We start from the raw sequence: 24031 nt of genomic DNA on the forward strand, positions 1-24031 counted from the left end.
GCACACAGGACCAACACCCGGCATCATGGTGTGGGGAGCGATCTCCTACACTGGCCGTACACCTCTGGTGATCGCCGAGGGGACACTGAATAGTGCACGGTACATCCAAACCGTCATCGAACCCATCGTTCTACCATTCCTAGACCGGCAAGGGAACTTGTTGTTCCAACAGGACAATGCACGTCCGCATGTATCCCGTGCCACCCAACGTGCTCTACAAGGTGTAAGTCAACTACCCTGGCCAGCAAGATCTCCGGATCTGTCCCCCATTGAGCATGTTTGGGACTGGATGAAGCGTCGTCTCACGCGGTCTGCACGTCCAGCACGAACGCTGGTTCAACTGAGGCGCCAGGTGGAAATGGCATGGCAAGCCGTTCCACAGGACTACATCCAGCATCTCTACGATCGTCTCCATGGGAGAATAGCAGCCTGCATTGCTGCGAAAGGTGGATATACACTGTACTAGTGCCGACATTGTGCATGCTCTGTTGCCTGTGTCTATGTGCCTGTGGTTCTGTGAGTGTGATCATGTGATGTATCTGACCCCAGGAATGTGTCAATAAAGTTTCCCCTTCCTGGGACAATGAATACACGGTGTTCTTATTTCAATTTCCAGGAGTGTATTTTGTCGGCCGTTAGTGGGATCTATCACGGATAAGGAATGTTTGGAAAAAAAGGGAGTTAATTTTTCAATTCTTGGCTTGGAATGGAATAAATGCCTCGAAGCGTGTGCCGGCAGTACAACGACAACGACGGGAGATTTGCTGGATTTCAAGTTAAAGTTAAATGTACAAGCAGTGGCTTTGCTGCTTCCACTCACCGCGTGGTTCACCGAAAGCTTATTGTAAAACGTCATTTTCAGCAATAGTGGCAGTTAACTCAAAATATCTCTCACGACTTCCGAAAATCGAGAATGCCATGACACTACGCTTCGAGCTATCGTGTTAAAATAAGCCGTTACATTCATCGCGTTAAAGGTAAATCAATCTTTTTCCTGTCTCATTAAAATTCTTATTTTATGGAATAAATTAATTAATAGCCTATTTTAAATTTCACACCTATTTCTTTAATTTCCATTTATTTTTTCTAGTCGAATTTTTTAATCACAGTTATTTAAAAACGTGTTTACCCAGTCCATGGTTTTGTTCTCAAATTTTGGTGGCCGTAAGAATTGCCTCGGTCATAGAAGGTCGTTGGGATAGTGCCCATGTAGAAAAACACACGAAGAAATTAATATATCGGTTGTTTGTATAAACTGACAATGCTAAAGGAATGAACAAAAAAAACAGTTAAATGTTTTGCGAAATGATTTCTCTAAAAGAAGATACACAATAGAGTAGAGAAACGTTTGACACACCTCATTTGGTGTGCATGATTTCCAGCTTTACTGAAAGCACTATCACATATTTCTCTAATCGACTTTATTTCCCATTTTTAGGCAAATCATTCACAAAACATTTGACCGACATTTTTGTTTTTTTATTGTATTAATTTTTTTATTGTATATTTTTTATTTTGTTTTTGTTTCCAAGTTTTGTTCAGAAACGAGGATCTTATTGGCATCTCCTTTGTTTTTCTGTCGTCTTCTGTTTACGAAAGGTCCACAGTTTAGTACCTGACTCGAAGCAAACCATTTTGACAGTTAAATATCAAGCCAATGTATGTTTTCATTCGTAAAATAGCCATGCCTGGAAAGATAAACTTTCCAACTCCTCATTTGTCTCCCTAATTTTACTGCTCTCGAAATCTCATAGATTTAGTTCTTGATTCATAGGAAACAATCAAATATCACAGTAGTGCAACATTTTCATGCAGAAGTACCAAGCCTTGAAACCAATTCATTTACTCAGCAGTAGCTGTCCGTGAAATATTTCATTAATTAAGATTTCCTTAACTACCCCGATTACCTTCAAGTAATTCAACATTTTTTTTATGCAATACGAGACCTCTGCCAGTTCAGTTTGAAACGTCATTCATCTGCTTTGCACTTTTGATACGGCTATGGAAATTCAGACAAAAATTAAATGAGGCACTAATTAAGTTTTTCTTAATTTTCTTTATTAGTTTAAAGCAATTAAATTTCTTTGGGACACTAGACTTCACTTTCGTCAATCTGGTAACTATTTGTCCTTTACCAACACTTCGTTTGACTTTGAAAATTCGCTCAAAAAGTTTCTCTCAAAACACTAATTTAGTTTTTCTTAATTACCCATAGAACTTTAGAGCAAAAAAACCCTTTCTTGCAAAACTAGGCCGCACAATGAGCAATTTGATAAACCACGTCGCTATTTCCAATTCGTCGTTTAATTGTGAAAATTCGGACAAAGACCAATTGTGAAACTTATAGGGAATCTTGTTTTCGTTCTGCCCAAGCACCAGGCCAGTTACGTTTATTACAGTGAGTGTAGTCGGAAAAAAATGCACCTGTGCGATGGGATTACCGACAGAAAAGTTTGGGGATCCCTGTTCAATTGAAGAAAACAATATTTGTACGGCACACGTAGTTTGCTACACTAGTAGTCGCTTCCATCGCGCAGTGTTCGCTTGGCCTATCGAGGGGAGTCCTATAACTCCACGTCTGACAGCAGATGTAGAGAAATCCGCATGCAAGAGCGTCGCGGTATCGTCTGAGCCCACGTTCTCCTTAGTCCATGAAATCCGCAACTCTCTTACAGTTCGCCATTCACTCGCTGATGAAGAGAAGCGGCGAGGTGAGGCGTCTAGAGTCTCCCAGGCGCCGCCAGAGGATCCAGATGTGCCGCAGCTCAAGCCGATCGTAGGCAACGCTTCTTCCAACTGGCCCTGGACAGCGGCCAATACCCCCTGCATCAGTACACAACAGGCACCATAATACTCGACGATACGTTACACTCTAGGAACTTTTAACAGACGGATATCGCTCTAAACCTTTTTGCACCTTTCCGTGACTCATTTATAGACGGTAATTACCTACGCTCTTACTAGCGACGTCGGTCTGTACTTGTCGACGCATGGTGAGCTGTGGAAATGCTGTACTCCACACTGTATTTACTGTTCACTCAGATTGCTATTTCGTCATAAGCTGCAACTTGGACAGCTTTGCAGAACCTCTGATTAGTAAATAGTCCGTCGACGGCAGAGTCATTACAGACGGAGCAAAAACTAGGAAGCAAGGAAATATGGGGTAGGATATCGGCCTCATGCTTTTCAAAAGAAACATCCGGGCATTTACGGGAAGAGATCTGTGGAAACCGCGGCACAGATGCATATGTACGGAGATTTGAACTGCTACGTTCGCGAATTCTGGCCCTTGTCCATGCCGGCCGCGGTGGTCTAGCGGCGCTCAGTCCGGAACCGCGGGATTGCTACAGTCGCAGGTTCGAATCCTGCCTCGGGCATGGATGTGTGTGATGTCCTTAGGTTAGTTAGGTTTAAGTAGTTCTAAGTTCTAGGGGATTGATGACCACAGATGTTAAGTCCCATAGTGCTCAGAGCCATTTTTTTGTATGTCGATGGCTTTGAATAGCTTCAACTGTTTTATAGTTTACTTTAATTCCACCGATCTGATAGGGCTTGTGGACTTTGACACGTTAGTAGGACTCACAGTCTAGACCAGTGGATTCTAATTTGATAGTGAAATGAAATTTTCTGATGAGTGAAAAAAAAGGTTAGTAAATAGTTATTTTTAAAAAGTGTTATCGGTTGTCACTGTTTCGTTAATCTAAATCGTTGATGGTCACTGAATTCGAAACTCCACGAAGGTGGCATGTAACAAACTTTAAATTTGAAAATTTGTGGTGAGGCCTTATGAGACCAAACTGCTGATGTCATCGGTCCCTAAGCTTACACAAATTTTACTCTAACTTAAACTAACTTAAGATAAGGACAACACACACTCCTCTGCCCGAGGGAGGACTCGAGCCTCCGACGGGAGGAGCCGCGCGAACCGTGACATGTCGCCTCAGACCGCGTGGCAACAAACTTCAAAACGGTACGACGTGTACTACATGCACTGATACGCAAAAGTTTAGAATCTGAGTGCAGCCGCATGAAGTAAGAGCCGTGTATAAGGAAATATTGTATAGGTGGTTTCTCATTTACAAATCGTATGTGAATCTTGAGAGAAGATATAACTTGTATAATAAGGAGAAACACCCATTAGCACCAGTGTCACACAGGACCAGCATACACATTATAAAACCAAGTCGTCTACCCCTACATATTTAGCGTTATCTGTGCGAAGCCGAGGTGGCTCGCTGGTTAAAAATAAAATTCGTGGAGCTACAGAATTTCGAGATGGTGAGAAGGTTAGTATAAAACAATTCATTAAAGCTGCCCAGTTCCAACATAGGTGGAAGCACAGGCGGCCAAAGACACTACTAGCTAGGGCATAGCCACCTATGGTAAACTAACGCACACCAACAACCGGCAAACGCCGGCAAGCCCCTGCATATCAGCAACACTGACTGGTAATTACCAGCTGCTATTAGAGCCGACCAACAGGCCACAGCAGGGACACCGATTAGATCGCCCACTGACGCACAAACAAACCACCAACATTACCCTACACTGTGCATACGATATATGACCTATCGGACACAAAAACGATGCCGGCCGCGGTGATCTCGCGATTCTAGGCGCGCAGTCCGGAACCGTGCGACTGCTACGGTAGCAGGTTCGAATCCTGCCTCGGGCATGGATGTGTGTGATGTCCTTAGGTTAGTTAGGTTTAAGTAGTTCTAAGTTCTAGGGGACTGATGACCACAGCAGTTGAGTCACATAGTGCTCAGAGCCATTTGAACCATTTTTTGAACACAAAAACGATAATAAACCTAACTGTTGCAGGTTGCTGAAGCTGAACAAGAGCTCAACACCGGCACCCAGCGGCAGCCGCCGAGCAACACCACCGCACAACGTCAAAGGTATCGACATGCATGATAACCACTACTAACAAAGCCTACACTTGCACGACCTATCGCAGGCAGCAAGACATCCTCTACTGACCTAACTGTCGCAGAGGTTTTTTCCCTTTGCTCTTGCCTTGGCACTTTTTTTCCTCTGCCCTTCAAACCGCTACCCTTCGTTCAACTTCGACCCAATCTATCTCCAGATGAACGCGTATTAATGGTTAACCTTAACCAGACGTACGCAAACATCGCAGTACCTACATCATGCGACACTTCACTTTAGTGAATACTAACCCTTATGCAGAGATGGCAGTAGACCTTTTGAGCTGACCATCATGCCGGTGTGGACGTAGAAGGGCTTCACCTCTATTAAAAAAACTCAATTCTGCATTGATTCACAGTACAGCCACACGTCACATCGCTTCCGCACAAAGCCTGTAATTTCACTACATTGCATTGTTAAATGGTATGTTTTCTAATGTTCCACAAGTAACGAACACACTTCCCTAAATTCTATACGAGTTTCAACCAAAGTAGTCACAAACATTTTACACAATTCTGATGCTGTGATATTTGTCCGAGGTTACATTTTTTATTACCAAAATTATACTTTCTGTAATTCAGCCCCAGTGCGGTTAAATAAACGTACAACTTTTTTTATTATCATATTACGAAAATACTTCAGCTTTCTTGGTTCTGTTGGCCTCGTGGGGTTAAAAGAGTGCATATTTATAGCGTCTATAGTCAATCGCTCTCTGTTCACCATATGTTATTAGGTACCACTTTTCTAAAATAGCTAACGCGGTTAACGCTACTAACATCTTAGGAGCGATCAAAAAATTTCTGTTCTAAAGCGGCACTAACCTCTTGGCTACATGTTGATGTTTATATACCCGCATCGGAGTCGGGCAGTGATAAATGACGCTGCAGCAACGCCCTCAAACAGAACTTTTTCATCGCCTCTTTTGCACTGACGGAAAAAAAATCGCAACACCAAGAAGGAGTTGTGTGGCATGAAGCAAAGTTGCTAGGCGTGTTTCTACGTGTGAAAGGTGTTGTCTTCCAGTTTTGCGGCCGTCGCATGGCAGTGGTGTTGGTAGCGGCACTATGAGGACGCAAGTTAGATTTACTTTAAATACACGCTGTAAGTTAGTTGCTTTCCATGTTGCATTTGGTGGGCTCATGTTAGTCAAGAATACCTTTCAGGTGACAAATGCGCCACTATTAACGCCCCACTGAGTTTAAACGATATCGTATAGTAGGGATACGAGAAGCTCCATGTTCCTTCTGTGATATTGTAGAAATAATTGAGAGGAGTATAGTCACTGTACATGATTGCTGGCAGTGGCGACGCGAATGTGACGAGAATACTCGGTCGTAAGAAGAGTGGGGTCCTGTCGGTCACCTGGCATTACCGAGAGGGAAGACCCTAGCGTTCAGAGCATGGCTCTGGCGCTTCGCACTGCAGCTGCAGCAGCAATTTGAACAGCAATTGGCACCTTCAATGACAGCTCCGAAGTACCCGCTCTGTAGTGTGCATTCCACTGACCCTATACCACCGCCGTTTGGGACTTCAGGAGTGTCAAGGGAGAGCTCAATGAGGGCAGGCTGGGGTCTGTTGTGTTTTCTGGTGAAAGCTGGGTCTGCCTCAGTGTCAGCGAAAGTGAGTGTTGGTTGTAAGGGCGCCATTTGAGGGCTTGCAGCAAAAGTTTCTGCGTGCTAGAAAACTGGGCCTACACCTGGAGTTACGGTCTGGGGAGAGGTTTCGTATGACTGCAGAAGCACTCTCGCGGTTGTCCCACGCTCCTTGACTGCAAATCTGTACGTCAAGCCGGTGATTCGATCTGTTGTGCTGACATTCATGAACAAGATTCCTCGTTTGTTTTTTCCAACAGGATAAGGTTCGTCGACACATCGCTGTTGTAACCTAACGTTCTCTACAGAATGTCAACATCTTGCCTTGGCTTGCTCGATCACCAAATTAGTGTCCAATCGATCAGCTATGGGACTTCATCGGACGGCAACGCCATCGTCATCAACAACCAGCATTGATCGTCCCTGTACTGACCGACCAATGCGACAGGCATGGAGCTGCATCCCACAAACTGACACCAGGCACAAGTATGGCACAATGCATTCACGTCTGCATGGTTGCCTTCAACATTCTGGCAGTTATTTATGTTCCGGAACTTCACATTGGCAATGATGTACCTCGCGCTTAGAAATGCCTACTATTTTGCGTTGTTAATCAGTTACATACATTGAAGAGTTACTCAAATACAGGGATGTGTAAACAAGCAGAATATGGAGCTGCGGTCGGCAACACATACATAAGGCAACAAGTGTCTGGCGCAGTTGTTAGACCGGTTACTGCTGCTACAATGGCAGGTTATCAATATTTAAGTGAGTTTGAGCTTGGTGTTATAGTCGGCGCACGAGCGGTGAGACACAGTATCTCCGAGGTAGCGATGAAGAGGGGATTTTCCCGTACAACCATTTCACGAGTGTACCGTGAATATCAGGAATCCGGTAAAACATCAAATGTCTTACATCGCTGGGCGTCAGCGTGCGAACCATTCGACGAAACATAATCGAAATGGGCTTTCGGAGCCGAAGGCCCACTCATGTATCCTTGACGGAAATGAGCGTTTGGCGTCATTGGCCGGGAGGCCCCTTACAGGGCAGGTCCGGCCACCTTGGTGCAGGTCTTATTACATTCAACGCCACATTGGTCAACATGCGCACCGGTTGGGGATGAAATGATAATGAAGACAACACCCAGTCCTTGACCGGAGAAAATCCCCGACCCAGCCGGGAATAGAACCCGGGCCCCTTAGGACGGCAGTCCGTCATGCTGACCATTCAGCTATCGAGGCGGACGTGTATCCTTGATGACTGTACGACACAAAGCTTTACTTCTCGCCGGGGCCGTCAACACCTACAATGGACTGTAAACACGTTGCGTGGTCGGACGAGTCTCTCTTCAAACTGCATAGAGCGGATGGACTTGTACGGGTATGGAGACAACCTGATGGATCCATGGACCCTGCATGTCACCAGGGGTCTGTTCAAGCTGGTGGAGGCTCTGTAATGGTGTGGGGTGTGTGCAGTTGGAGTAATATGGGACCTCTGACACGCCTAGATAAGACTCTGACAGGTGACACGTACGTAAGCATCGTGTCTGATCACCGCATCCGTCCATGCCTACTGCCCATTCCGATTTGGGGAAATTCTAGCAGGACTATACGACGCCCCACACGTCCATAATTGCTACAGAGTGTCTCCAGGAACAGTCTTATGAGTTTAAACACTTCCACTGGCCACAAACATTATTGAGCATATCAGGGATGCCTTGCAACTTGCTGTTCAGAAGAGATCTCCTTCCCCTTGTAGTCTTACTTATTTATTGACAGCCCTGCAGTATTCATGGTGTCAGACATTAGTGGAGTCCATACGACGTCTGGTTGTGGCTGTTCTGCGTGTTCGCGGGGTCTCTACATGATGAAGAAGTTGTACCAGTTCCCTTGGCTCTTCAGCGTATGTTAGCTTGACAAATAAATTCCCGAGACTTTATTACTCTCCATTACTATTTTTATTTTTTATTTATTTATTTAACCTGATCAGATGAGTTCCATCATGCCCTCTCTTACATCGGACCAGTGTTCCACACATCCAGCATTTCACACATCAAAGTTACATCATGACAATAGTTTAAATAAGAAAATTAGATTAGTCTAGTGACAAAATGAATAAAGAGTAATGACTAAGACCTAATGAAGTAAATGCTGGCAGTATTTTTATAACAGGTGCTATACATACAAATCATGATAAAAGCAATAATAACAACAGTGAAAAAGAAAATCAAATAAGAATGATAAACATGAGAAAAATTGGCAATAGTAATGAAGATTTGTGCAGATGTACATTAATATCTTGGTGTGTAAAGTAGATGTTTACTAGTATAGAGTGTTTTGGGGAAGGGAGATTGAAGGAGGGGGAAAGAGGGAAGTAATGAGCTGAAGTGCATTCACGTACAGAGCAAGGTAATAGTGTTGCTTAAGTAGATACGTCATTAACTGTTTTTTGAAGCCGGACATGTTTTTAAGTTCTCCAACATAACGAGGGAGGTTGTTCCAGAGTCGGGTTCCCGCAACTGTAAAGGACTTGGAGAAGGTGACTGAGCGATGCAGTGGAACAGAGAAGATTTTGTTATGATGGGAACTTGTGTTTCTGTCATGTTTTTCCGACATAAGCGTTAAGGACGAGGAGAGATATGAGGGACAGTGTACATTTATGAAGCAGTAGATGAGGCAGAGTGTATGAAAATCTCTGCGTTTGTCTGCACGCAGCCAGGACAATGTTGCATATGCTGGTGAAATGTGATCAAAAAGTCGAACGTCACAGATACATCGGACACAGGCATTCATGACCAGTTCTAGACATTTGCGAATTTTCTGAGAGAGGCCTTGTAGGATAATATCGCTGTAGTTAATGATTGGGGTATAAGCGTTTGTACTAATTTCTTTTTCAGATCGAAAGGGAAGAGTTTTTTTTATATTTTTGTAGGACATTACGGGATGCTGATGCTTTTATGCACAGTGCAGTTACATGCTCTGTCCAATTTAGATTTTCATTTATTATTACTCCAAAACTCTTTGCTGAGGGAGATAAGTTAATATTTGTTCCACTTAGGATAAGAGATGGAACGGATTCCCGATGTTTTGGTCTAATGAGCTTGGGTTTTAGATGGGTTTAGTTTTAGTTCTATGTCCTTTGTCCATTTTGATAGTGCATCGAGGTCAGTATTGAAATTTTCAATAGCTTTCTTAAGATTGCTTGGTTTCGCACTTAGATACAACTGAAGGTCATCAGCATACATATGATATTTGCAGTAGGTCAGAACTGATGACACATCATTGACATACAGAGAGAAGAGTTTAGAACCTAATACTGAGCCTTGGGGAAAGCCTGACACTACCTGCCGCCATTGTGATTTTATATTCCCGGACAGGACGCGTTGCTGACGAGACGTCATGTATGAACGAAACCATTGCACTGAACTTGGTGAGAAATTTAGACCGCTAAGTTTGGCTAGTAAGATGTCGAAGTCGACAGTATCAAGTGCTTTGCTGAAATCTAAGAAGCAAATGATAGTCGCTTCTTGTCTGTCCATGGCAAGTTTCAGGTCATCTGTCACCTTTATCAGTGCGGGCGTTGATGGTATCAGCGTAATTTGTTTTAAAAATAGGAATGCTAATTTCTGTTGATCCCAATGTCCTGTCAAGTGCGAGCCTCTGTTGAGTGTATTATCAGAGATGTGAAACGGATGAGGGATAATGATCGCAGGAAGGATGGGTATAGACGTAAGACGGGCGCAAGGCTGGACTACCGCCGGCCGCGCAGCCTCCGCGGCCGTATCTCGGTGTGCGTACGTGTATGTGTGCCAGTGGCGCGTCTGCTCGCGTGGAAAGCGTCGCGTCGTGACCGCCAGCAGTCCGACGCCGGGGGCGACCGACCGCAATGGGGCTGGCGAGATGCGCGCACAGTGAAAGCAGGGGCGGCCGGCTGCCGGTCCATCTCCCACCGGGCGCGCCACCTGTCGCTTTCTGTGGAGGCGCTCGGCGCACCGTGGCGTACCGTGTCAAGGCTGCGCGGCAGGCGGCGGCTGCCGGGCGAGAAACTGCCGCAGGTCCGGCTGGTCAGCGTAACGAGCGGCGGCCGGCGCACGAGGAAAGCTCCGAGATTAACCGTAACCAGAAGAAAGGGAGACGCGGCGCGGCGGGAGAAAGGACTGCCCAGTCACGCGTCGCGGCCCACGCCGGCGCTGTATAGCTTACCTTACCGGCGAGGGAGCACCGGTCTGGTCGTCACGTGTGACCGACACATTACTTTCTCCTGCAGTTGGTGGAGCCTCACAAAAGTAGCCGGAGTTTAATCACACTCATTTTTTGTTTTTGTTGTTAACGTGAGAAAGTGTGTGTAAGAGGAGCCCCCATCGCCGTAATCAAGATCGCTGGCGCATTCTTGTGTCCTGGCTATCGTATCGGAGACAGCTTGTAAGGTGCCTCTTACGTGAGGAAAACAATTTTACCAGTTTTAATAAATTATTGTCTCTTACTGATGTATTCACGATAGTTAGCAAGTGATGTAGTCCGTAGCCGGCCATGAATCGGAGAGCATTTCCCACGCTGGCTGGATAGGCGACGAAGCGACCATATGTCGCGCGTAGTGGGGTGGGGCTCGGCGCTGGACCGTAGCAACAAGCGTTAGCCTGGGAAATATACTTGACGGGAAGTACCGCCATCTTGGCACCAAAGTCAGCGAATTTGTTTATTTATATTTAATAATTAAAGTCATTTATGACAACATGGATACTAGGAGGAGCCACTGGATGTTTAAAACTATTTATCATAATTTTGCCTCGTTAAAATTCACAGCAATCCATTAACAAATGCATATATTAGCAAGTACGGACTTGATCAGAAATCGACAGACTGTGACGAAAGTACTAAGAGATACGGACTGCGCGCTAAAGTCGGCAGTCGGCGTTAACAGCTCTTCCTGTCTTGTTCAATGGTAGCCATGCTCTCGGTTACTACTAGTTTGTGACATGAGTGTTTCATTATTGATCTAATAGCAATAAAGTGATATTACGGCATTCTGAACGTTAATTTCGAGTAAATAGATACCCCAAAGTTGATCGACAGCAATTTCAGATAATTAGCTTCCACCGACAGAGACATCCAATGGGCCAATGAAGAATCTGCACGGGACGACATTTACGAGAGCTGCACCGCGCACAGGTAGGAGGAAATCCGACGAAACGACCCACCAAGGGGAATCAAGGAAGGTCCGACTTACACTCGCAAATTCCGGGTGGAAATGCTGACCAGTCATACTGTGCTTCACATATACCACCCTCTACGGACTCTCGGCTCAGCTGAGTAATAACAGTATCAATTTAGAAGCGAGAGGATCTTGCAAGCTGGTTCTAATCTTGCTGGTGAAACAAATTCAGGCCCCTATCGTCATATTCAATTATATCGAAGTTCCGTCCATCGTGTTCCACCCCTAAGGTTGTCAAGCACTTTTGACTAATAAGGTGCAGGATAACAACAAGCTGCACAAAACACAACAATAACAAGGGAGATGAAGAAAAAATACATCCGACTAAATTTCTTAAACGTTCGCCTCTGTCTAATGACAGAGGCAGCTTATTATGAGAAACCGTTTGGACATTCGTTGTCTTTGGAGAACAACACTATTTTCGAACTCCATTATCTCAGATGAAGAGTTACTTTAGCTGTATTTGAGTAAGTAAGTGGCTTCCAGAGGACACTAAAATCACGAAAACGTGAAAAAATTAAAAAGAGTTACTTTGTAATAAACACTGCCCTCGGGCCAGCTCAAAAACGTACCCTGACAATAATTCCTTTGGACAGTCTCTGTAACTGGTTTCGAGCACTGAGACAGACATGTGCGAAGGAACAGGCACTGTCGTGACTACAGCAGTTACGTATACGTGAAATGTATTCACACTTGCGAATATGGACAACCATCAGCTGTGTAATGGAGTGACGACACTAAATCTGTATCGGACCGAGACTCGAACCCGCATTTTGTGCTGATCGCCTTAACCCCTATAACTACCTGTGCACGATTCAAGGGCATACCAGAAATTCCATATGTGGTCATTCCTGCCTCACAGCCTATTGTACTCGTACACACATTATTTAATTACCGTAAATGGGAGGACATCTCAATTGGATACGTCAAATGAATTCGCAGTTGCAAACAAGGACAACCATCAGCTATAGAATGGTATGACGACAATGAAAATTTGTACCAGACCGCACGCATGCATGCATGTCCAATGGAACTTTGCATCGTAATCAGAATAGCAAGGACACTGCAATATCGTATTTATCTGCCGATAACGGACAAGCGGCATCCAAGTACAATGTCTAACCTATACGGGAACGTACTGTAGATAATGAATGTACCAGTACAGGTCGTGGTATAGACACTAGGTTGACGATGTATGGAAGTTCGGGTCTGTCCGTGAGTCGGCTCGGATAACTGAATGGTAAGGTGATTGGTCTCGATCAGTTGGAACCGAGGTTCCAGCCCATTGCAGCACAGATTTTCACTGTCGTCATTCCATTCTGCAGCTGATAAGTTGTCCATATTGGAAACTGCGAATGTCTTTCATATAAGAGACGGTGAGGTAGTGACCTACAGTTCCTGATCGTCAGATTTAGCACCAGTGTCACGAATTAAATTCCGAACCTGTCGGCAGGCTCTCATGTAATGGGAGCTTGAGACATTCCTTTGGTGACCTATCAGAAGGATGAAGACGTTAAGCTCTGCGGTGCTGTTAAGAGGAGTAAGCCACTGGCTGCCACCTCTTCTTTACCATTCATCCACAGCAACGCTAACACACGCTACGCTGTACATGAACTCACCACAGCCCACACGACACAGCTACACACGTGGCACTTCGTAACAGGCCGGAGGAGGGCACCGGCAGGCCACCTGTACCAGGACGCTGCACAGCGCGGTAATGCTGGATCCCCCCCCCCCCCCCCCCAGCAGCCGCCGACGCTCACTCTCAGAGAAAGACACTGAATTCGACTTTTGATGTATGAGGATGCGAGTGTTAAAAGGTTGACTCGGCCGATCGAGAGAGGACTCCTTATTGTCTAGCTCAATGCTTCACACCAAAAAATGGTTCAAATGGCTCTGAGCACTATGGAACTTAACTTCTAAGGTCATCAGTCCCGTAGAACTTAGAACTACTTAAACCTAACTAACCTAAGGACATCACATGCATCCATGGCCGATGCAGGATTCGAACCTGCGACCGTAGCGGTCGCGCGGTTCCAGACTGTAGCGCCTTTAACCGCTTGGCCACCTCGGCCGGCGCTTCACACCAGTTACAGAGGCTACTCACAGGAATACTGTCTCAGAAGGCTTTTGAGCTCGCCCCAGGGGCGTGTTTATTTACAAAATCAATCCTTTTTGTTGATCTTAGTACACTCTGGAAGGCACAGTTGAAATTTACTACATATTCAAATACAAATAAAGTAACTTTCGCCCTGTGATAACGCAGTTCGAAAAAGTATGGTTCTGCAAAGACAACCGATGTCCAAAAGGTTACTCATAAAAACAGCTTTTATTATTAAACAGAGGCAAAATGTTTGAGAAATTTAGTGAAATTCGACGATTAACTCGTAATAAATATACATTTAGTGTTCACGAAAATTAAGTATAATCAATGGCCTACAGTTTCGGTCGGCACGTAATTGAAAAATGGTTCAAATGGCTCTGGGCACCATGGGACTTAACATCTGAGGTCTCAGGCGCCTAGAACCAGCCACCCTGTAACACACCAAAATCTCCAGCCGAAAAGATTAAATATAGAAAAACACAAATAGGGAAAAGATGATCATCAAGGCGAACAAACATCAAAGAAAGAGCGAGGAGGAGGTAAAAAAGAGGTTGGGTGGAGGCCCGGGAGAGAAGGCCAGACGCCCACCCTTACATTGAGCGATAAAAACCTCCCCCTCGATGAAAACGTAAAACTAGATCAGCCGTTGATGCATTGCAACACCGTAGACAGTGTGTTGGGATGGTTAAAAGCCCGTCTCAGTGAGGCTAAAATTGCGCAGATCAACAGGATGTGACACCACAGTCAGGTGGGAACTACAGCGACACTGTGGTGGGTCCTCGCTACGTAGGTGACAATGAGTCAGCCAAGTGCGGAGCCGGCAAAGGAGAACGGAGTCCCTGCGAGTGGCTCGCATGGATGACTTCCACACATTCCTTGTTCAAAATGGTTCAAATGGCTCTGAGCACTATGGGACTTAACGTCTGTGCTCATCAGCCCCCTAGAACTTACAACTACTTAAACCTAACTAACCTGACATCACACACATCCATGCCCAAGGTAGGATTCGAACCTGCGACCGTAGCGGTCGCGCGGTTCCGGACTGAGCGCCTAGAATCGCTAGACCACCGCGGCCGGCACACATTCGTTGTCTCCTTGATAACACGTAGTTTATTTGGTGCACTGAAGGTGTGCCATTCAGTGCCCCAGATCCCATAAAGCTTTACGGCGTAAGACCGATCGGAGATCAGTCACCGGTGTGCTGATCAATAGGGTCGGTTGACCGGTAGCGTCTTTGGCCAGCGTACCAGTAAATTCATTGCCTGATAACCCCTGCATAGCCTGGGGTCCAAATGGAGGATACTGAACGTCCATTGTTTAAGAGGGCATAAAGAGACTCTTGGATAGTCATTACTAAAGGATGGAGAGGAAAATACTGGTCAAGAGCTTGTAGGCTGCTTAATGAGTCACTACAGAATGACTCACCTCCGCTAGCGCAAGACATGCCAACCAACTCGGCAGTGAAAATACTGCAGCTATCTGGCAAGGAGCGCTGTTCAGTATGTCCAGCGTGAGAGAAGCGAAGCCATCATGGCCATCAACCAAGCCATCGGTGTTAACTATTTCTGAGCCCTGGAACTCGTCGAGAATAGAGAAAAATTGCTGGTGGAGAGCCGCAAGTGCAACTGACCCTTTTGAGCCTTGTGATAGGTCAAGACGAAGCTGTGGCATAAGTGTGCACCGTAAAGGGGTACGGGAGTGGACTCGCAAGAAAGATGGTAGAGGGAAAGCCTCGAGTTCAGAGAGAAAGGGAATTGGAATCACCGATCGGGGCCGCCTCTAGGGAAAAGGAGTCAGTAATTGGAACGTTGAGGCGAGCTGTGAGTGTGTGCGGTATAATTTGCAAGCAGTTGTTGTCGCCTGATCCGCAGTGGAGGAAGCCCAGCTCTCACGTGGAGGCTGTCCACTGGGTTCTTTCGGAAAGCCGCCGCGCGGAGTGGCCGCGCGGTTTGAGGCGCCATGTCACGGACTGCGCGGAGGTTCGAGTCTTCCCTCGGGCATAAGTTAGTGTAAATAGTATGTAAGTCTAGGGACCGATGATCTAAGCAGTTTGGTGCCTTGGGAATTCAAACACATCTGAACATTTTTTGAACCTTCGGAAAGCCCCCGTCGCACGCCGAACTCCGCAGTGGTGTATAGGGTCCAGCACCCGCAATGCTGAGGGCGATGCTGAACCATACGCTCCCAAGTCAAGACGGGACTGTACAAGGGCTTTGTACAGCTGCAGCAGTGTAGAACGATCTGCACCCCTGTCAATTTGACTCAGGCACCGAAGAATGTTAACATGCCTCCAGCACTTTTCCTTAAACTGACGAAGAGGGGGAAGCCAAATTAAGCTTGCGTCGAAGGCCAGTCCTAAAAAGCGGCAAGTTTCCATTACACTAAGCAGTTGGCCAACAAGGTGAAGCTCTGGATGCAGGTGTACAGTACGACGATGACAGAAGTCTTGGCGGCTGAAAACTGAAAGCCGTGGGCGAGGACCCATGATTGTGTCTTAGAATTTAATAATTATATCTTATTAAAATGGACATTTCTGTGTAAATATTTAGCGAACCGTATATTATATTCGAAGAAATTTCTCCTGCTATATTTTCAGTTCAGTTTATTTATTTAGTTACACGGCAAGATGAGAGCCATCATGTCCTCTCTTACGTCTAACCAGGCACTCTACACTTTTTACATTGTCTTCTCTTTCACGGAGAAGGAGACAAAAAACACGAAGTTCACTTCTTGACCACCATTTGCGTAGATAAGACGAAATGGCACATCAAGGCGCTAATGTTACACTGAGGCAAAGGATTCGTATAATTGTAAGAGGAACATATGAAAGAAGATCAGACAACGAAAGATATCCAGACAAAAGTAACATTTGAAGTAACGTAAAAGTATGTATGATAATGAATACAGGCCGAGACAATGAATTAAAATTTGCACAAAGGCCAGTATTCGAACCCAGGCCTCCTGCTCACTATGCAGGGGCCCTTATCACTGCGCCATCCTGCTACTGTGGCAAATACAGCTGCATGGATTACCCTACTACGTCTCCCTCTCTAATACAAACTCCATTGCTTTGTCCCGAATTCATTTTCATAGATAAAGGTGACACCTGCCACTGTGGCTAATATAGCTGCATGCATTACCCTACTACGTCTCCCTCTCTAATACAAACTCCATTGCTTTGTCCCGAATTCATTTTCATAGATAAAGGTGACACATAATATGTCTGTAGAGCATATAACTTATGTGGCTAATATAGTTGCATGGATTACCCTGCTACGTCTCACTCCCTAATACAAACTCCATTCCTTTGTCCCGAATTCATTATCATAGATAAAGTTGAGACCTAATATGTCTCTGGAGCATATAATTAATCTGATTAGTAAAATTACATAATTCATGTTTTGATGTTATGTCGGTAGATAATCTTATCAGCCTGGTACTGTAATTTTATAATGTCCACCCTGACTAATAACAGGACCTTCGAGACTGGGCCTCCTCGATTTCCTTCGTTCTGACGGGCCATGAAGGTCAGTACTTGGACATATGTTTCGCACGACAGAACGACGCAATAGCTGGAAACAGAGTGCATAGCGTGAAAGTCCAGTAAACGGTTTCGGTCTGGTGGCCTCAACGGTCAGTCACGCAGTGTTTTTTCAAGTGGCGTGCTACTAGTACCGTCTCTTGAAGCTTCTATTACGCAACTGCGGTACGCGGAAAATGAGAGTCCTTGCACTTTCCTAAGAGTATGAATAGTTATAACCGCAATCTCACTCTCTGAATAAACCGTGAAACTTGAATTCGCCAAGAACGACGAGCTGATACACCTCGAGAATCCGGAACTGGAATCCTGCCTACACGAAACTAACAACACATCAAGTAGACAGTGTGCAACGTAATACTCACGATTCCATCTACTATTTCAAACTATGTTCTAACTTAATATACGAGCGAGTAACCCGTGAGTGTACTGATAAAGTTGAGTTCAAGTTAACAACAGGCTCTCTCTCTCTAAGTTTACCGTTAGTTCAGTCGAAGGCAACTTGACAAATGTGCTTATCTTTAACATCGCCGTGGAGGTTCCAAACGAAGTAATGAAATCTCGGATTGCATGCTTATGGAAACTTTCGTGCAATGCTGAACAAGGTATGGGCAGATTTTTATCCGATCCCTGTTCCTAATGGAATAAGAAGTGGAAAAATGGAACTTAAAAACTGATCCCGTCTGTAGTGAGTATTACCGACTATCAAGCAGACGAAAATTCAGTCTTGAACACAGCCTAAGTAAATGAAAATATCTGTTTTTCGACATCGTAGCGGGAATAAGTAGAGAACCGATAGGTAACAGTGCCACATCAGGTGAAAGTAATTCACGTGCTGTTAATGACCCCGAGACTGTAAACAATACGCCGTAAGACGGTGGCGATGTTTAAAATGTTCCGAACGAAAATAGTAAGAGTCAGGAAGACCTAGTAAGTGGGAATACTGACCTATTACTAATCAGTCAAGCCCAGGCTAATAGTATAGCTGCTGATGAGAGCACAGCTAATAGTAGCTATGAGGAGGTAACAAAGGGTGAAGAAATTGTATGTCAAAGAGACATTGCAATTGCTGTCCGACAGTTTGCCACAAACAACCTAGTAATGTTCGACATGGAGCTCGTTTGGGGTGACGTGACGGGCAGTGCTCCGGACACTGGGCCGATAACAGAACCAATGGAAGCACCTACAGATTCATCAGAAGTAATCATAGAGGCTTAACAGATAGACACAGCTGAGTCTGATGGCTCATAGAAGCTGTCAAGAGTCGACTAAAAAGTCCAAGAGGAAAATTTCTGTGAGTAGTAACGAAGACAGAAAAAACGATGTAAATTAAGATCCCCCACCAACTTCCAACAGCGACCTATTGGAAATCGAGTTTCGAGGTATCTGTCTGACCCAGAAGCGATCTCCCTTGACGAACACCAACTGTCGGCGAACAATCGTAAGGGAGGAAAGAAAGTACAGAAGTTGTGGACTGTTATGTCAAATACAAACAAGCGGAAATATAGGAAAAACACACGAAGCCTAATGTCACTCCAAAATGAAGACCTACACTCCCGGAAATGGGAAAAAGAACACATTGACACCGGTGTGTCAGACCCACCATACTTGCTCCGGACACTGCGAGAGGGCTGTACAAGCAATGATCACACGCACGGCACAGCGGACACACGAGGAACCGCGGTGTTGGCCGTCGAATGGCGCTAGCTGCGCAGCATTTGTGCACCGCCGCCGTCAGTGTCAGCCAGTCTTCCGTGGCATACTGAGTTCCATCGCAGTCTTTAACACTGGTAGCATGCCGCGATAGCGTGGACGTGAACCGTATGTGCAGTTGACGGACTTTGAGCGAGAGCGTATAGTGGGCATGCGGGAGGCCGGGTGGACGTACCGCCGAATTGCTCAACACGTGGGGCGTGAGGTCTCCACAGTACATCGATGTTGTCGCCAGTGGTCGGCGGAAGGTGAACGTGCCCGTCGACCTGGGACCGGACCGCAGCGACGCACGGATGCACGCCAAGACCGTGGGATCCTACGCAGTGCCGTAGGGGACCGCACCGCCACTTCCCAGAAAATTAGGGACACTGTTGCTCCTGGGGTATCGTCGAGGACCACTCGCAACCGTCTCCATGAAGCTGGGCTACGGTCCCGCACACCGTTAGGCCGTCTTCCGCTCACGCCCCAACATTGTGCAGCCCGCCTCCAGTGGTGTCGCGACAGGCGTGAATGGAGGGACGAATGGAGACGTGTCGTCTTCAGCGATGAGAGTCGCTTCTGCCTTGGTGCCAATGATGGTCGTATGCGTGTTTGGCGCCGTGCAGGTGAGCGCCACAACGAGAAATGCATACGACTGAGGCACACAGGGCCAACACCCGGCATCATGGTGTGGGGAGCGATCTCCTACACTGGCCGTACACCTCTGGTGATCGTCGAGCGGACACTGAATAGTGCACGGTACATCCAAACTGTCATCGAACCCATCGTTCTACCATTCCTAGACCGGCAAGGGAACTTGCTGTTCCAACAGGACAATGCACGTCCGCATGTATCCCGTGCCACCCAACATGCTCTACAAGGTGTATGTCAACTACCCTGGCCAGCAAGATCTCCGGATCTGTCCCCCATTGAGCATGTTTGGGACTGGATGAAGCGTCGTCTCACGCGGTCTGCACGTCCAGCGCGCGGTCTGCACGTCCAGCACGAACGCTGGTCCAACTGAGGCGCCAGGTGGAAATGGCATGGCAAGCCGTTCCACAGGACTACATCCAGCATCTCTACGATCGTCTCCATGGGAGAATAGCAGCCTGCATTGCTGCGAAAGGTGGATATACACTGTACTAGTGCCGACATTGTGCATGCTCTGTTGCCTGTGTCTATGTGCCTGTGGTTCTGTCAGTGTGATCATGTGATGTATCTGACCCCTGGAATGTGTCAATAAAATTTCCCCTTCCTGGGAAAATGAATTCACGGTGTTCTTATTTCAATTTCCAGGAGTGTATTACAGGATTATGAACGTCGAGTATAGATACTGGAACTCTGAAAAAGTAATTCACAATCACGAAAGGCATTACCGACCTATCAAAATTTAAAAATTTCGGAATATCAGCCAAGTTAAAACGATCTGACTCCAACAGTTCGTACTCACATATCAACACGCACTTGAAATCTGGAAATTGACACAACCATCCCTTACTTCACTACTGAGTACTGCACCGCAATATGACAAGACACAAGAATTTGTGGCACCAGACCAAATGCAAGTCATTTGGCTATAACGATAAAATGTACTTTGTGTGACAATTTCAGAAACACCGGATTTAACGGAATTTAATTGAAGACTGATAATATTACGCAAGAAATTGCGGCAAAGTACGTAAGAGCATAGTATCTCTGCTTTTGAGATATTAACACCAGTGTGCACATAACTGCGTCTCCTAGTTTTCATTTTGCATTTAAGGTTACAACTTTTATCTTGTCGCAGAAGAAGCTGAGTAGAACCTGGTGTACTAGTTATGATACTAAACTACTGCACAGAGGGTCGTGAGTTCAAAACCCACCTGGACTGTAGAACTTTAATTTCTATACTCGGTTCGAATACATCCTACAAGTATCCACAAATGTCAAAACTCATTGTACTGGAATGTTCTGTAGCTGTATATATACTGTATGAGTTCTGGCCGGAGGCAGTTGGCTCCGCGCTCTTGTATGTGCCAGTGCTGAACAAACCTTCGTTAAGTGAAGTTAGTGTTCGCCATTCAGCTACCTTCACCTTCTTGTACGTGAGATTATTCTGGTGGAGACGCTGGGTATTGGACCTTGTGATAGCTAACATTATGGACGACTTCATAAAATTGTGCCAGTATATCAAAAAAGAATTACACGCAAGAATTTTGAACGGCTTCCAAACGTTGTATCGATGTCTGTGATGGAGGAAGCAACTGATTTCACAAGTGTTCTCATTAGATAGTAAGAGAGGAAGCTCAGAAGGTACTTGGATTGCACGGCGAGCAAAAAATCGAGTCGCTTTAGGAGGTTATAAGGGCGGAAGTGGAACAGACATTGAACCCAATCTCTCGTCCTCATTTCCCTATAAACGGTGAAAAAGTCGAGACCCAGGCGGAGTTACGTTCCTACAATGCCGCATGAGGAACCTGTTTGGGCATCAAGGAAGACGGACGTCTGGAGGACCCAGGATAACAGACTAGTATGTTTCCACTGCGGACAACTGGGATATGTGGTGAGCAATTGTCGAGAAAGGTGGCGGATATTTGTTGATGCCCGCGCCAGAAGACAGCAGACCGATCTTAGCCGACGCCAACTCCGGGACGACGAAGATGAACAAGAAGATGTGGGCGCAGGACGACGTAGGTCACCATAGCCGCAAGCTAGCCGCTGTAGAGGACGCTCCCCAACACGCCGATCAAGGTCTCCATCGGTGTTTAGGAGCTCCAGCCGATACCCTAGCCGCCGCAACCTGGAAAACTAAAGGGTGCGACCTTCCTTGGAGTTGAGGCCGTCGAACAGAAAAATCCTCCGCCGTCTGGAGCATCATATTCAGCCATTTCGGAGAAGTACCGACGCCAGTTGTAGAAAACCGTATTCGTCGACAGCAAAACATCTCTGCTGAAGGTGGCTAATGGGAAATATGTAAAACCTACAGGAAGATGTACCATTTGTGTGGATATAAGTGGCCAAACACAGCCCTTAGAATTCATCGTCTTACAAGAGTGTAGTCATGACGGCATTCTCGGATGGCACTTTTTGAAAGCTTCTCAGGCAATTATAGATTGTGGTCGCTCGAAGATTATGCTAGACGATATGAGATACTGTGGACAGGAAGATGCGCATCAGAGTGGGTGGGGACCACGTGTGCTGGATCAAGTGATCGATCCTGCGGTCAGCGCTAGAAAGGTAGCTGTCATGTTTCATGCCATGCATCAACCCATGGATCTTGTAGTGGAATGTAAGAGAAGCATACCACTGGAGAATTACTTAGTCATCCTAACGTCTTTCGTCTCGTTTAAGAACGGATTCGGTGAACTGTGGATAGTTAACTGTCGCCGAGAGCTGCAGATGCTTCCAAGACGCGTGTGCGTAGCAAAAACTGAGCCGTTAACTGCAGAACAGCTGAGCGTCATAGAAACCTCCCATGCCGAGTCTGTAGGAAAAATTAGCGCTGCAAAATCTTCTAGTTCGACTATCACCAGATCTCACTAAGGAACAACAGAAGAAGCTACTTGCCATTCTTATAGAGTTCTGTGAATGCTTCAATCCACAGGTGAAGAGCAAATTAGACAAATCGACGGTGAAGCACCGGATTAGCATCGGAGACCATGAACCAATAAGCCAGAGAACATACCGTGTGTCAGCAATGGAACGTCGAATAATTCGCGACGAGGTACAGAGATTAATGAAGAATGACATCATTCAGCCTTCACAGAGCCCATGGTCGTCACCAGTGGTCCTCGTCAGGAAGAAGGATGGCAGTTGGCGCTTTTGTATTGATTACAGGAAGATTAATAAGATAACTAAAAAGGACGTTTACTCTCTTCCACGAATTGACGATACACTAGATTGTCTGAAGGGGGATAAGTTTTTGTCAGTCATGGACATGTACTCGGGATACTGGAAAATCGGAGTAGATGAGACTGATGGTGAGAAAACTGCATTCATCACCCCTGCGGGCCTGTATGAGTTTAAGGTAATGCCGTTTGGTTTGTGTAAGGCACCAGCAAATTTTGAACGGATGATGGATAATCTTCTACATCACCTGAAGTGTGTCTTTGTTATTTAGATTACATTATAATGTTCTCAGAGACATTTGATGAACATATAAAAAGACTGAGGGCCGTTCTTAAGTGTCTCCAACAAGGCGGACTGAAACTTAATCCAAGAAAGTGTCTCTTTGGAGCAAAAGAAATCAAAATACTTGGACACCTTGTGCCAAGCGAAGGTGTGCGGCCAGACCCGGAAAAGGTGAGATCTATAAAGGAATTTCCTATTCCTAAAGGTATTAGAGACGTGAGAAGCTTTTTCGGATTATGTTATTATTACCGTCGTTTTGCTAAAGACTTTTGTATAAAAGCCAAACCACTCCAAGAGTTGTTAAAAGCTGATACTAAATTTATGTGGAGTGGTGCTCAACAAAATTATTTCGATGTGCTGCGAAAAGTTCTGACGACTGATCCTGTACTTGGTCTGTATGATGTTCAAACCAAATGTGTGTGAAATCTTATGAGACTTAACTGCTAAGGTCATCAGTCCCTAAACTTACACACTACTTAGCCTAAATTATCCTAAGGACAAACATACACACACATGCCCGAGGGAGGACTCGAACCTCCGCCGGGACCAGCCGCACAGTCCATGACTGCAGCGCCTTAGGCCACTTGGCTAATCCCGGTCCGTATGATGAGAGAGCACCTACAGAACTACACACAGATACCAGTGAGTATGGGCTCGGTGCTCTTCTGGTGCAAATTTCGGATAGAAAAGAGAAGGTTATAGCCCATGCTTCTAGGACACTTGCAAAAGCCGAGAGAAACTACTCAACTACAGAAAGAGAATGTCTTTCTGTTATCTGGGCTATGTGTAAATTTCGACAGTATCTCTATGGAAGGCCATTCACAGTTGTTACAGACCATCATTCACTTTGTTGGT

Source organism: Schistocerca gregaria, chromosome 5 (assembly GCF_023897955.1).
Source record: "Schistocerca gregaria isolate iqSchGreg1 chromosome 5, iqSchGreg1.2, whole genome shotgun sequence".
NCBI classification, from domain to species: domain Eukaryota; kingdom Metazoa; phylum Arthropoda; class Insecta; order Orthoptera; family Acrididae; genus Schistocerca; species Schistocerca gregaria.